Source organism: Dendrobium catenatum, unplaced genomic scaffold (genome assembly GCF_001605985.2).
Source record: "Dendrobium catenatum unplaced genomic scaffold, ASM160598v2 fragScaff_scaffold_1099, whole genome shotgun sequence".
In the NCBI taxonomy this organism is placed as follows: Eukaryota; Viridiplantae; Streptophyta; class Magnoliopsida; order Asparagales; family Orchidaceae; genus Dendrobium; species Dendrobium catenatum.
Genome location: NW_021319561.1, coordinates 546,248 through 557,690, shown reverse-complemented (window position 1 = coordinate 557,690; position 11,443 = coordinate 546,248). Strand labels below are relative to the sequence as shown.

General features: G+C 33.7%; 2 non-coding genes across 2 annotated transcripts; both read left to right on the top strand.

The window, feature by feature from the left end:
• The first annotated feature begins 454 nt into the window (after nucleotides 1-454).
• Nucleotides 455-539, top strand: LOC114580561. The gene has a single exon (XR_003702013.1). It is a non-coding gene; the product is annotated as a small nucleolar RNA Z221/R21b (small nucleolar RNA).
• Nucleotides 540-2,075: 1,536 nt separating this feature from the next.
• Nucleotides 2,076-2,161, top strand: LOC114580560. Its single transcript, XR_003702012.1, has one exon. It is a non-coding gene; the product is annotated as a small nucleolar RNA Z221/R21b (small nucleolar RNA).
• Nucleotides 2,162-11,443: the final 9,282 nt, after the last annotated feature.

The following is an 11,443-nucleotide window of genomic DNA, read 5'->3' as shown; positions in this document are numbered from 1 at the left end:
CTTCAATATTCAGCTCATTTCTTCGATTGTCTCGGGTCTGAATCAAGAAAGCCCTCTATGATAATATCTAATTTTCTTATGTCTTTTAATCTTTGTTTTTTTATATATTTGAGATGCTGCAACGTTATAATGATTAAAATACTTCAATTTTATGGCTTTGAGAACGAAGCATTTCTCGCATACATAAATAGTATGAATATAAATACAGATAGAATTTAAGCTTAGACCCATGGAACCTGTCAATTTGAGGATTATGTAAAATATTTTTTTGATTAGGTATTTTCTAAAAAATTCGAAACAACGAATGTTTTTATTTATAAATAATTTTTTTAAATAAATTCTAAATGCATATCTTGAGTTGCTACTCGGTACCAAATTTTCAATTACACATTGACTAAATTTAGTTTGGTTTTATTTATTCTTTTTATTGTTTGTGAGTTTTATAAATTTCTAGGGGCAGTGATGAAGATTATAGTCATGCACCACTCTGAGAATTTTCTCAGTGATGATACTGTACTATTACCCATCTATCTGAGCCTCAAATCTCTACTAGTACATGCAAAGGTTATTCTTGATCTATAGTATTTTTGTTCTTTGAAGCATTTGGTTTTTCTTTTTTTCGACTTTTGAATCATGTGAGTTATTATATTTATTAGTTTTAATAAGAAGAACAAAATGATGAGGGCCAACAACTCAACCATGAAGTGTACCAGAATATGCTATTTTTGGTCAATGCAAATAACCATTTCAATTTACCCAGTATGTGTGCCTCACTTTCTAGGCACAACATCAGCTTACAAATGCATATGCGCCCATGCCAACCTCATGATTAGCCCTAGAGCTACTCATTCTACTTCATTCCATCTTGCTGTTACAAACTTACAATGTCATGCCCTTGGTTCCTTTCTCTACAATGTTGCCTATCCTTCTTAAGGAAGATCCATATGCGTTGACATCATTGTTAACGTCATTGTTGGATATTAGTTCAAGATTTAGGTAGTTTTCTTGTGTACTTTCTTTAGTTTTTTTGAATGACTTGTATTGTTATTGTTGTAGCTAATTAGTTGCTTATATCCCCGTCACTCTGAAAAGATATCTCGAGGAGCTTCATTCCATGGGCGCGAAGTTCTTTTGGTTAAAACGCCATGGGATATATAGAGGCTATAGGCCATAATAGGGATATGGTTAAGCAATAAGAATTTAGTTTGCGACTCTCCCCCTTCCTTCTCTCCCTCCTCTCCCAAGAAGCTCATGAAGGAATGGCTTCTTCCTCATTCAAGATCCTAACAGTCAATTTGTCGCTTGTCCCTCCCTATCAACCACACACAATACACGTTTGGGGCATGTCCCATGGTTAATCTCGTGTACTTCTTGGGATGCATTGCATAGGAAGATCCATATGTGCCGACTTTGCCTTGTCGCCTCTCCCTTCATAGCAGTCATGCACGACATACTGTTGGTGCATGTCCATAGTTAATGTCATGTGTTCTTAGGATGAATTGCATTTTTTTTTGTTGGATTTTTTTTCTTTTTATGCCTTCAATATGCACATGATTTTGGATGTATCATAAGATTTTGCTTTTTATATATTTGATTTGCTACTAAGTTTCAAATGATAAAATTGTAATTTTTATGGACTAATGGATTTTTATGGACTAATGGCTCTGCAATGATGAAGAAAAAATGCGCATTTTTTAGGCAATGGAAATACATCCATTGCTTCATGGTGACTCTCTTTCAATCTAACCTGTCTATGCACATTAGGATCCATTTGGATCTTAGAGCTAATGGATTTGGCTTTGTGGAATCTAGTTTTTATATAAATTCTCTTAAGGCCATACTCAACTAAAGATGCTCTTTCTGTGTTCTTCGTCTTAATAACTATTTTATTTGACTTATAGTTTTTAACCTTTCAAGATTTTTTGTAGTGCTCTTTCTCCCATTTGTTGATGATTAAGATTTTGTTTGAGATAGTTTTTTTAGTGCTTTTAAAAATGATTTTTTACAAAAATTAAGAAGCTGTTTTTAAAAGCAGTAAGAAAGCCATTTATGTCTTTTTTTTTTTAATTTTTTAGAGGCAATGATGAAGCAAATAGTCATGCACCACTCAGATCTTTCTCAGTGATGATGATACTGTACTATTACCCATCTTTTTGAGCCTCAAATTAGATTAACACTTGCCGTATGCATTGAAAAATTCTTCTTGATTCAAAGGATTTATTTCTGTTAAGAAAAGGGTTTTTTTCCTTTTGAATCACATGATTTTTTTGTATTTATATTCATGCTAATTAGAAGAACCAAATGATGAGAGCCATTGTGGCTCAACCATGATGCGGACCAAATTTGCTAGTTTTAGCAATGAGGATACATTGATTGCTTTCTGATGGTTCTCTTCCAGATTGAAATGTGGGATTTTGTAAGCATTGATGTAAAGTTATCCATTTCGAGTAGGAAAATATGGTAGCTTATGTCTTTCTATTACTAAGTGATCAGTAAGTAAATCTAAAATTGGTTGGATTTATCACATTGAAGGCAAGTTTGTTGATTGTATTGAATTTTCACAAGCCAACAAAGTTATCTTGAATGGAGTGAGCAAAGCTGTGAGTAAACAGTCATTGTAGAAATTAGTTCATGAAATTAAAATTAGGATATGAATTTAAAATATATGTTTCTTTACTAGAAAATTAATAGAATTTATAGATATTATGATTTCTAAGAGGTTAAATATTTTGTGCATTCTTAAAATTAAATAGGTTGCAGAAAATACTAAGGAGATTCATAGTTTAGGATTTAAATTTTGATATTTGAGTATTTTGGTATTTGGGTAGGAGTTTTATTAGGAATGATTTTGAAGTATAATGTTATAAAAATAATATTATTAGAGATAAAATTATAATTTTAAAGATTGTTGTTAATGCTAAGATTGTTAATATTATAGGTGCGTGTGCTTCTTTGCTTGGATATGGCTTGGATATGTATTCAAAATTAATTTTTTTGAATGATTTTAAAAAATTAATGAAAAAAGAGTTTTTATTGGAGAATATTTAAATTGACATGTTGATAGGAACGTAGATGATTTTAAAAATATTTATGGTGGATATGAGTTTGGAATTATAAATGAATGTGATAATATATTTTAAATTTTTATTTAGTTTATAATTTTTTAATCGTATATCTATTTAAGAAAAGGAATAAGTATCTAATTACTTATAAAATGGATACAATACAATTTTAGTGATTATGTTTTTTATAAGAAATTATCTTTTAGATTTCAAATATTGTAAAATTATTTCGAGTTAAATTTATGTATCAACATTAATTATTAGTTTTTGGAAAAGGGTGAGAAATAAAAAATAAAGTAAAATATATTTTAGAATAGATGTGAGTCTTAAAAAAATGGTAACAAAATATTTTTGAGAGAGATTTTAGATTTTAAGATTTTGTCTTTGCATGAGAATGTTAATGTTATAGGAAAAAAAAAGTAGTTAGTGCTATAAGAATATGTAAAAAAATGTGCTTAGTGTTTTAAAAGTAAAAATTCCTATAAAAATTATTGGTGGGGAAATCTAGGAAATCTAAGAAGTTATAATATGATGCAAAGATTTTAATTTTTAGTTATTTATATAATATATTAGATATTATGGAAGGAGAAAGATATATGCAAGTTTTGAAACGGACGGACAACGGACCGGAAGAAGGAGAGGTTCACGGTTTGATCGGGTTCGACCGGTCGAACCGATGACGTAATAATAAATTAATTATTAAATTGAAAATTTTCCTCTAATACATTCACTATACATTTTATTTTTCATATCAAACTAATCAAACAATATAAATATATGACAAAATATCTGCTATTTCCCACGTTTTAGATCTGAAACTAATGTGTATGAGGGAAAAACTGGGAAGACGGCCGCTACTCTACTACAAAGATTCTACTACAAATCAAGGAGGTAATAGCAAATGGATGCAGACTCTCATCTTCTCAGCAGGCTTCCCAATCCTAATGCCGTCTTCTCCTACTTCATCAATTCAGAAAGGTTCACACACCTTACCCTCAATTCAATCAATTCAGAAACTAAAAAACAAAATGTTTCATAAATCACAACGTATGAAGAGCATGGAACACACGACATTCATGTCGATAAAAAAGGTACAGAACTTCATATTCACTAAGAAAAAGAATTTAACATAAATATAGAGAAACCGCTTGTTTCAATTTCTGAGCAGCAATTACCAAGCAACGACGAAGGAAGAGGATCGGAAGAGACGCGCGGCTTTGAGAGTTACGGGAGTAGGAGAAAAAACTAGATTTTACTGTCACAACTTCACCTCAAATACCGCAGGATTGAAATCAAGCGGCCGAAATTTGCGATTAAGATTAACTGGGTGGTTCGCATCCGGTTTCCGGTTCGCCGGTTTCACGGTCGGACCGCCAGTCGGACTGGTTCAAAGCCGGTTCTTTGCTTACCCGATTTTAGTGTAAAAACGAACCGGCCGGCCGACCGGGTACCGGTTGCTGGTCCGGTCCGGACGTTGGATATATGTATAAGTTAACTAAATAAAAATATAGGATTAGTAATGAATTAGTTCAAGTGAACTGTATTAAGTATATAAATAAAAAAAAATTATTCTTAGAAGATATTCAACAAAAATGAATGAGATATTTTGCTAAATTTTTTTTTTAATGAAGAATGTGAAAATATGATGCACTCTAGTGACCTTAGCATTCTAAATGAAAATAAAGATTTTGTTTTTATTGGCATATTAGTAAAATTGAAGTTAGATAGGCTTTAAAGAAAATGAAGGATGGAAAAGCTATTGGACATGATGATATTCCAATAGAGGTGTGAAAATGCTTAGGAGATAAATGAATTTCTTGGCTTATTAAACTTTTTAATAATGTTTTGAAGACTAAAAAGATGACATATGAGTGGAAAATGAGTGTGTTAATTCATATTTTTAAGAATAAAGATGATGTATAAGATTGTGCGAATTATAATGGAATTAAGTTAATGTGTCATGCTTTAAAATTATGGGAGCGAGTTATGAAGCATAGGTTATGACGTGATACTAATGTTTGTTAAAATCAATTTGGATTCGTGCTGAGTAGGTTTACTATGGAAGCCATATATTTATTAAGAGGTTTGATGGACAAATATAGAGAAAATAAGTAGGATTTACATATAATATTTATTGATTTAGAAAAAACATGTGATGAAGTTTTAAAAGAAGTGCTATAGAGAGTTTTTAAAAAGAAAGGAGTTAATAATGATTATATTCAAATTATTAAAGATATGTATGCAGGAGTTGATATTTATGTTCAAACACAAGGTGATTTAACTATGTATTTCCCTATTTCAGTTCGGTTACATCAAGGATCAGCCTTAAGCAAATATCTTTTTACTTTAGTCATGGATGTTCTCACTAGACATTTGCAAGAGGATGTACCTTGGTGTATGCTTTTTGTTGATGATATTCTTCTTATTGTTAAGATTATAGAGGGACTTGAAGGTAAACTTGAATTATGGAGGTCAACATTAGAGTCTAAAGGTTTTTGCTTGAGTAGATTTAAAATAGAATATATATATATAATTTTAGTGGTAATAGATTGAGTGAGGCGATTATGACTTTGAGCGGATAAGTCATTAATAAGAGTACACGTTTTAGATATCTTTGATCTATTGTTCAGAGTGATGGTGAAATATATGAGGATGTTCTCAGCAGAATTCAAGTTGGGTTGTTGAAGTAAAGGAATGCATCGGGTTTATTGTGTGATAAAAAAGTACCCCTCAAATTTAAGGAAAAGTTCTATAAGATGGTGGTGAGGCCTGTAATGATTTATGGTGCCGAATGTTAAGTGTGGCAGAGATGAGGATGCTCAGGTGGATGAGTGACTTTACCCTTGGAGATAGGATATGAAATGAGCATATACGTGAAAAAGCTAGAGTAGCTCCAGTAGAAGATAAGATTAAAGAGAGTCGCCCTTTGATGGTTTGGTCAAATAAAACGGCGGCTTTTCGATGACCTGATTAGAAGTAGATGTATTAGATTTGACTTATGCTAAGAATGGTAAAGGCAGACCTAAAAAGATTTGGTTAGAAAACATTAAAAATGATATTTTTTATTAGATTTAAATGAGAATTTGACTTTTAATAAGACATAATAGAGAAAAAAATTCATGTAGCTGACCTCACGTTGTGGGATAAAGGCTTGATGTTGTTGTTACTAATTTTTATTAAAAAATTATACTACAAAATAATAATTAGAGAAAATTTTAAGAAATAAAAAAAAAAAATTAATCTGCCGTATAATAACATATCTATATTTTACTATAAAAATGATACATTTAATGATTATATATATATATATATATAGAACTTGGTTTTTCGTGGCTTAGCACATTGTAGGCTTCTCTAAGCTGAATGAATTTCTTATATCCAATTTTCAAGGAAGGGAGATTGTTTCTGGGTGATATTCTTTTGAAAGTTGCAGATATAATAAATGAATGCTAAAATTTTAGAGGTAATTTATTTATTTGGCAAAAAAAAATTTATAATGAAGTAAAAAATTCAGATAAAAAATATTTTTTATTTGATTGGATGTATGAATCTAATCTAAAATAGGTTGAACTGGCTATAATCATTAAATTTACATTGCATTGCAAATCATATTTATAGATAACCATATTATGTAAGATTGGGTATGTAGAATCCTATTCACAGAGGATTCAAGTCAATTGAGTTATTAAAAAATAAAAAAATAAAAAGAATAAGAAGGCAATTTTTTGAAAAGGAGCAATAGTTTAGTGAAAATAATCAAAAGGGGTGAAGTATAAATATGCAGATATTTTGTGCTATTCTAAGCCTTTTTTTTTTTTTAATTTCAATTCTGTTCTTTATTTTGATATAAATGTAATATTCTGAATTTAATCTTTTTCTATAGTTCTATTTTTCATGAAAATTATGTTTCATATATAATTAAAAACCATCCACCTATCATGCATTTAAAACTGCAATTAGAATAAAACCCGCTAGTCTGCAATGAAAAAAATGAACAGTACCACAAATAATTCCAAAAATATCTCAACTATCACGAACTTTTATTTGGTCTAGTCACAGGACGTAGCTCTACGTTCGGCCGCCAGTAGAATCGTGTCACGCGTTCTCACTATTTACCACGCGTCCCGACAACACGACCCGGAACGGACCCAGGATGGCTCGGTATTTATCGATTTTGCTAGGTATTGCTCGGTATTGCTAGGTATTGGTCGATTTTGCTCGGCAATAACCAATACCGAGCAAATATCGAGCAATACCGAGCAAATACCGAGTAATGCCGAGTTATTCTAGAAAAATTCGGTACAACTCGGTATTGCTCGGTATTGGTCTTCACAGAGCGATATTTCTCGTTATTGCCAAGCAATACCTAGCAATACCAAGCAAATACCGAGTAATATCTCGCAATATGGGAACATAGCATTCCCGGGTTCCGGTTCGTGTCAAGTTGTCGGGCCGCACGGTAAAGAGTAAGAGCACATGGAGACATGCTATTGGCAGCCGAACGTAGCTCTACGTCCATAAGACGTAATAATTGTTCCCAAACATGGCCATCTCAGCCACGCGTGGTTGTTCCACTCCATCCTCACCACCTTATAGCTAAATGACTTAAAATTTATTGTAATCGACATATCGTTTTATTCTGCACTTATTGTAATGTGGCCAAAAGTCATAAGCTATCTTTTATGTCTTGCAATTTTAGCACTTCAAAATCGCTAGAACTTTCGCATAGATGTTTGAGGACCCTAAACCCTAAATGATATGAATCTCTGCTTTTCAATTTTTAAAATGTAGTTTTTTTTTTTGTAGTAGTTAAAAATAAATAAATTTATTATATTTTAATTATGATTATATAATTATTTATTATGAAAATATTAAATATATGATAAAAAAAATCAAATGATAATGTTGACATTAAATTAATTATATTTTTATTTAATCTATGATTTGTATGTTTTATAGTTTTATTTTTTTATTTATTATAAATATTTTGCTTTAATAATTTCTATATTTATTTCTCAAAATTCAAATATAACTGATATATCATCAAAAATTTATCTTGAGCAGGCACGCATCTCGAGACAATATTGAATTGAAAGCTTCCAAAATGAAATCTGGGACCATCCAAACTTCGATTTTAGTAAACTTATAATCAAACTGAGCGTCTCGAAAAGACAAACCAAAAGACAAAATTTGATTCAATTCAAACCCAAGTGAGTCCAAATCAAAGACTCAAAGGACTTTTGAAAGGTTTAAACCATAATTTGGATGACTAAACAAACTTTAAACGTGACATGCTTATAATCGAATCGAGTGGCTCAACGAGACGAATCTAACGAGCCAAAGATCATCGAATTCTAATATCATTAAGGCATTTAAATGACTAGTAAACAACCCATGATCAAGTGGATTAATATCAGCCGTCCATTCAAACAACTTCCAACATGCCCTCGATTTTCTCCATATTTATAAGTCATATCACTCTCAAAATATTATAAATAGCCCACATACTTCTCATGAGAGAGGAGGGGGAAGAAAGAAGAAAGATAAGAAAGAAATTTGGAAGCAAACTTGTCGCCAACCATCGCCGAACTTCCTTCTGTTCATTTATCACCGCAAGACTTTTGCCCATTCATCGGCCACTGCCAGAGTTTTTTTCGACCACCGCCGAACTTTCTTCTGTTCGTTGATCACCGCCGAACTTCCGCCCATTTGTCGACCACTACTGGAATTTCGTCTGTTCATTGACCACTGCTAAACTTCCTCCCTTTTATCGACCACCGCTGGACATCCGCATGTTCATCGACCACTGCTGGAGTTCTTTTCGATCACCATGTACTTCCTCCCATTCATCGATCACTCTCGGACTTTCGTCTGTTCGTCGACCACAACCGATTTCCCTCACATTCGTTGACCACTGACATACTTCTACCTGTTTGTCAATCATCACCGAAGTTCTTGTCGACCATCGCCAAACCTCCATCTATTCGTTGTTCACCACCAGACTTCTACCCGTTCTTTGGCCACCACTGGAGTTTTTCCCGACAACCGTTGAACTTCTGTTTGTTCGTCAACCACCGCCAGATTTCTACTCATTCATCGATCACCTTAGAAGTTCTTCCCGACCATCGCCAGACTTTCGTTTGTTCGTCGACCACCAACGAAGTTCTCCCAAACCAACGTCGAACTTCCACCCTTCTTGACAACCGCCAGATTTCTTCCAGACCACCACCGGACTTCTGCCCATTCGTCAATTACCGTTGGAGTTCTTCTCGACCACCACTAGACTTTCGCCTCAATGTCGAACACCACTAGACTTCCACCAGTTCATCAACCACCATCGGAGTTTTTCTTGATCACTGTCGAACTTTCGTCTGTTCGCAGACCACCGTCGGACATCCACCCATTTCGCAACCACCATCGAAGTTCTTTTAGACCAATATCAGACTTCTGTCTGTTCGTTGACCATTGCCAAACTTTCACCCATTCGTCGATCGCCAATGGAGTTCTTCTCTACCATTGCCGGACTTCTGCCCGTTCGTTGACCACTGCCAGAGTTCCTTCTAACTTCTATCGCACATCGACTACGGTCTTTTTCACCACCATTGCCAACTACGGTCATTTTGACTTCCGTCTTTTATCGATTATGATCCTTCTAACCACCGTCGTCCAACTAGGGTCCTCCTAACCTCTGTGATTATGGTCTTTTTTACATTCGTCACTGGACTATGATCTTTCTGGTCACCATCATCCAACTACAGTCCTTCCGACCTACATTGTTCGTCAACTATGATCATGCCTCCGAAATGAATATGTTAACATTGATTCTTCCAACTCCCTCCATATAATGCATTCTATATGATGTATATTTGCTACGTCTAGGCAAGACCTTCCTCCATAAGGAAGGGTCTCATTTGTAATCAGTTACAAACACTAGTGGATTCATTCAAATTGGATTAGGTCCCATGGTTTTTATCCATTTTTAGGGGTTTTCATGTTAAATTATAGTGTCTCTTATAAACGCTATAACTATACTCTATTATTTGTTTGTGTTGGATCTTCATCCAAAGTCAAGACACTAAATTATATCACTCTCTACCGCCGCTAATTTTCTAGGACGCAATAATAATACTGAGGAAATCAATCAATATATTCCTCTATCTTTCTAAATTTCTTACTATAAGATAAGAAAATATAAAACTATATCTATTCCTCAAATTTAATATATAATACTAATGAAATCAATTAATATATTCCTCAATCTAGCTTTCTAAACTCTTGACTATAAAAAAATAAAATAAAAATATAAAAATAAAATGAATATGAACCTTCGTCTACCTAACTCCACAAGATTCTAATCTCTTTTGAAATATATATTAACATCACAAACTTAGCTAACAACTCATAAAGTTATTAGAAACTATCACTGCAATCAATACAAGATAATACAAGTAATATGCATGTAATCATTCAATCCAAAATAGTGTAGATGTGTAACTATAAGAGCATATAGAGATCAATATGAACAATAACATGTCATATGAGTACTAAAAATTAGTGTATAGTGTATATCTACTGATCAGTAGCCATGCAATGTATCATTCTTATGCCTATCAATAATAAAATATTTTATATTTCATTTTATGAAATTAGTACAACTACTATTTAATAAGCATTTATCATAGGGCTGTCAAAATCGGGCCATAGGTCGGGTTCGGGTCGAACCCGAAAATGACTCGGCACTATTAGAACCGACCCAAACACAACCCATTTTTGCCAACGGGCTGAACACGAACCCGACCAGCTTTGGATTCGGGTCAACCCAAATCCGACTCGTTGGCGAGCTATTAAGTTGTTATGATTATGACAACTCGTTGTTACTTCCAATTTTTGAATGCCAGTAAGGCGGTAGCTCGGGATGCCGATAAGGGTTGCGGGATGAATGGTGATTACGGTAGCTCGGGATGCCTTTAAGGGAAACTGGATGTCGGGACTTGTCATCGTCGTTACTTCTGATCTAGCCATCTAGGCTTCATCCAACGATCCTCTTTTTAGAAGCACAATAGCTATAGCGACAAAGGGTGACCAGCATTGGCAGCAGCAGTGGCAACTGGATGACCAACAACGAAAGCGAGACGGCCAGCATCAGTAGCCGGACATCCATCATTGAAAGCATGACAAGCGGCAAACTATCACGTACGCGACAAATGAACTGTCAAATGCAACAATGGTGATATTTGAAGTGATGGACATGACCCAGGTCGTGCGGATGCAATAGAGTCGATTCTTGGGTCAAAATCAAGTTTATTTTGGGTTTCTAGGTCAACCCGAACATGACCCAATTTACAAACAAATCAAAATCTCTAACCCAAACCCGACCCAGT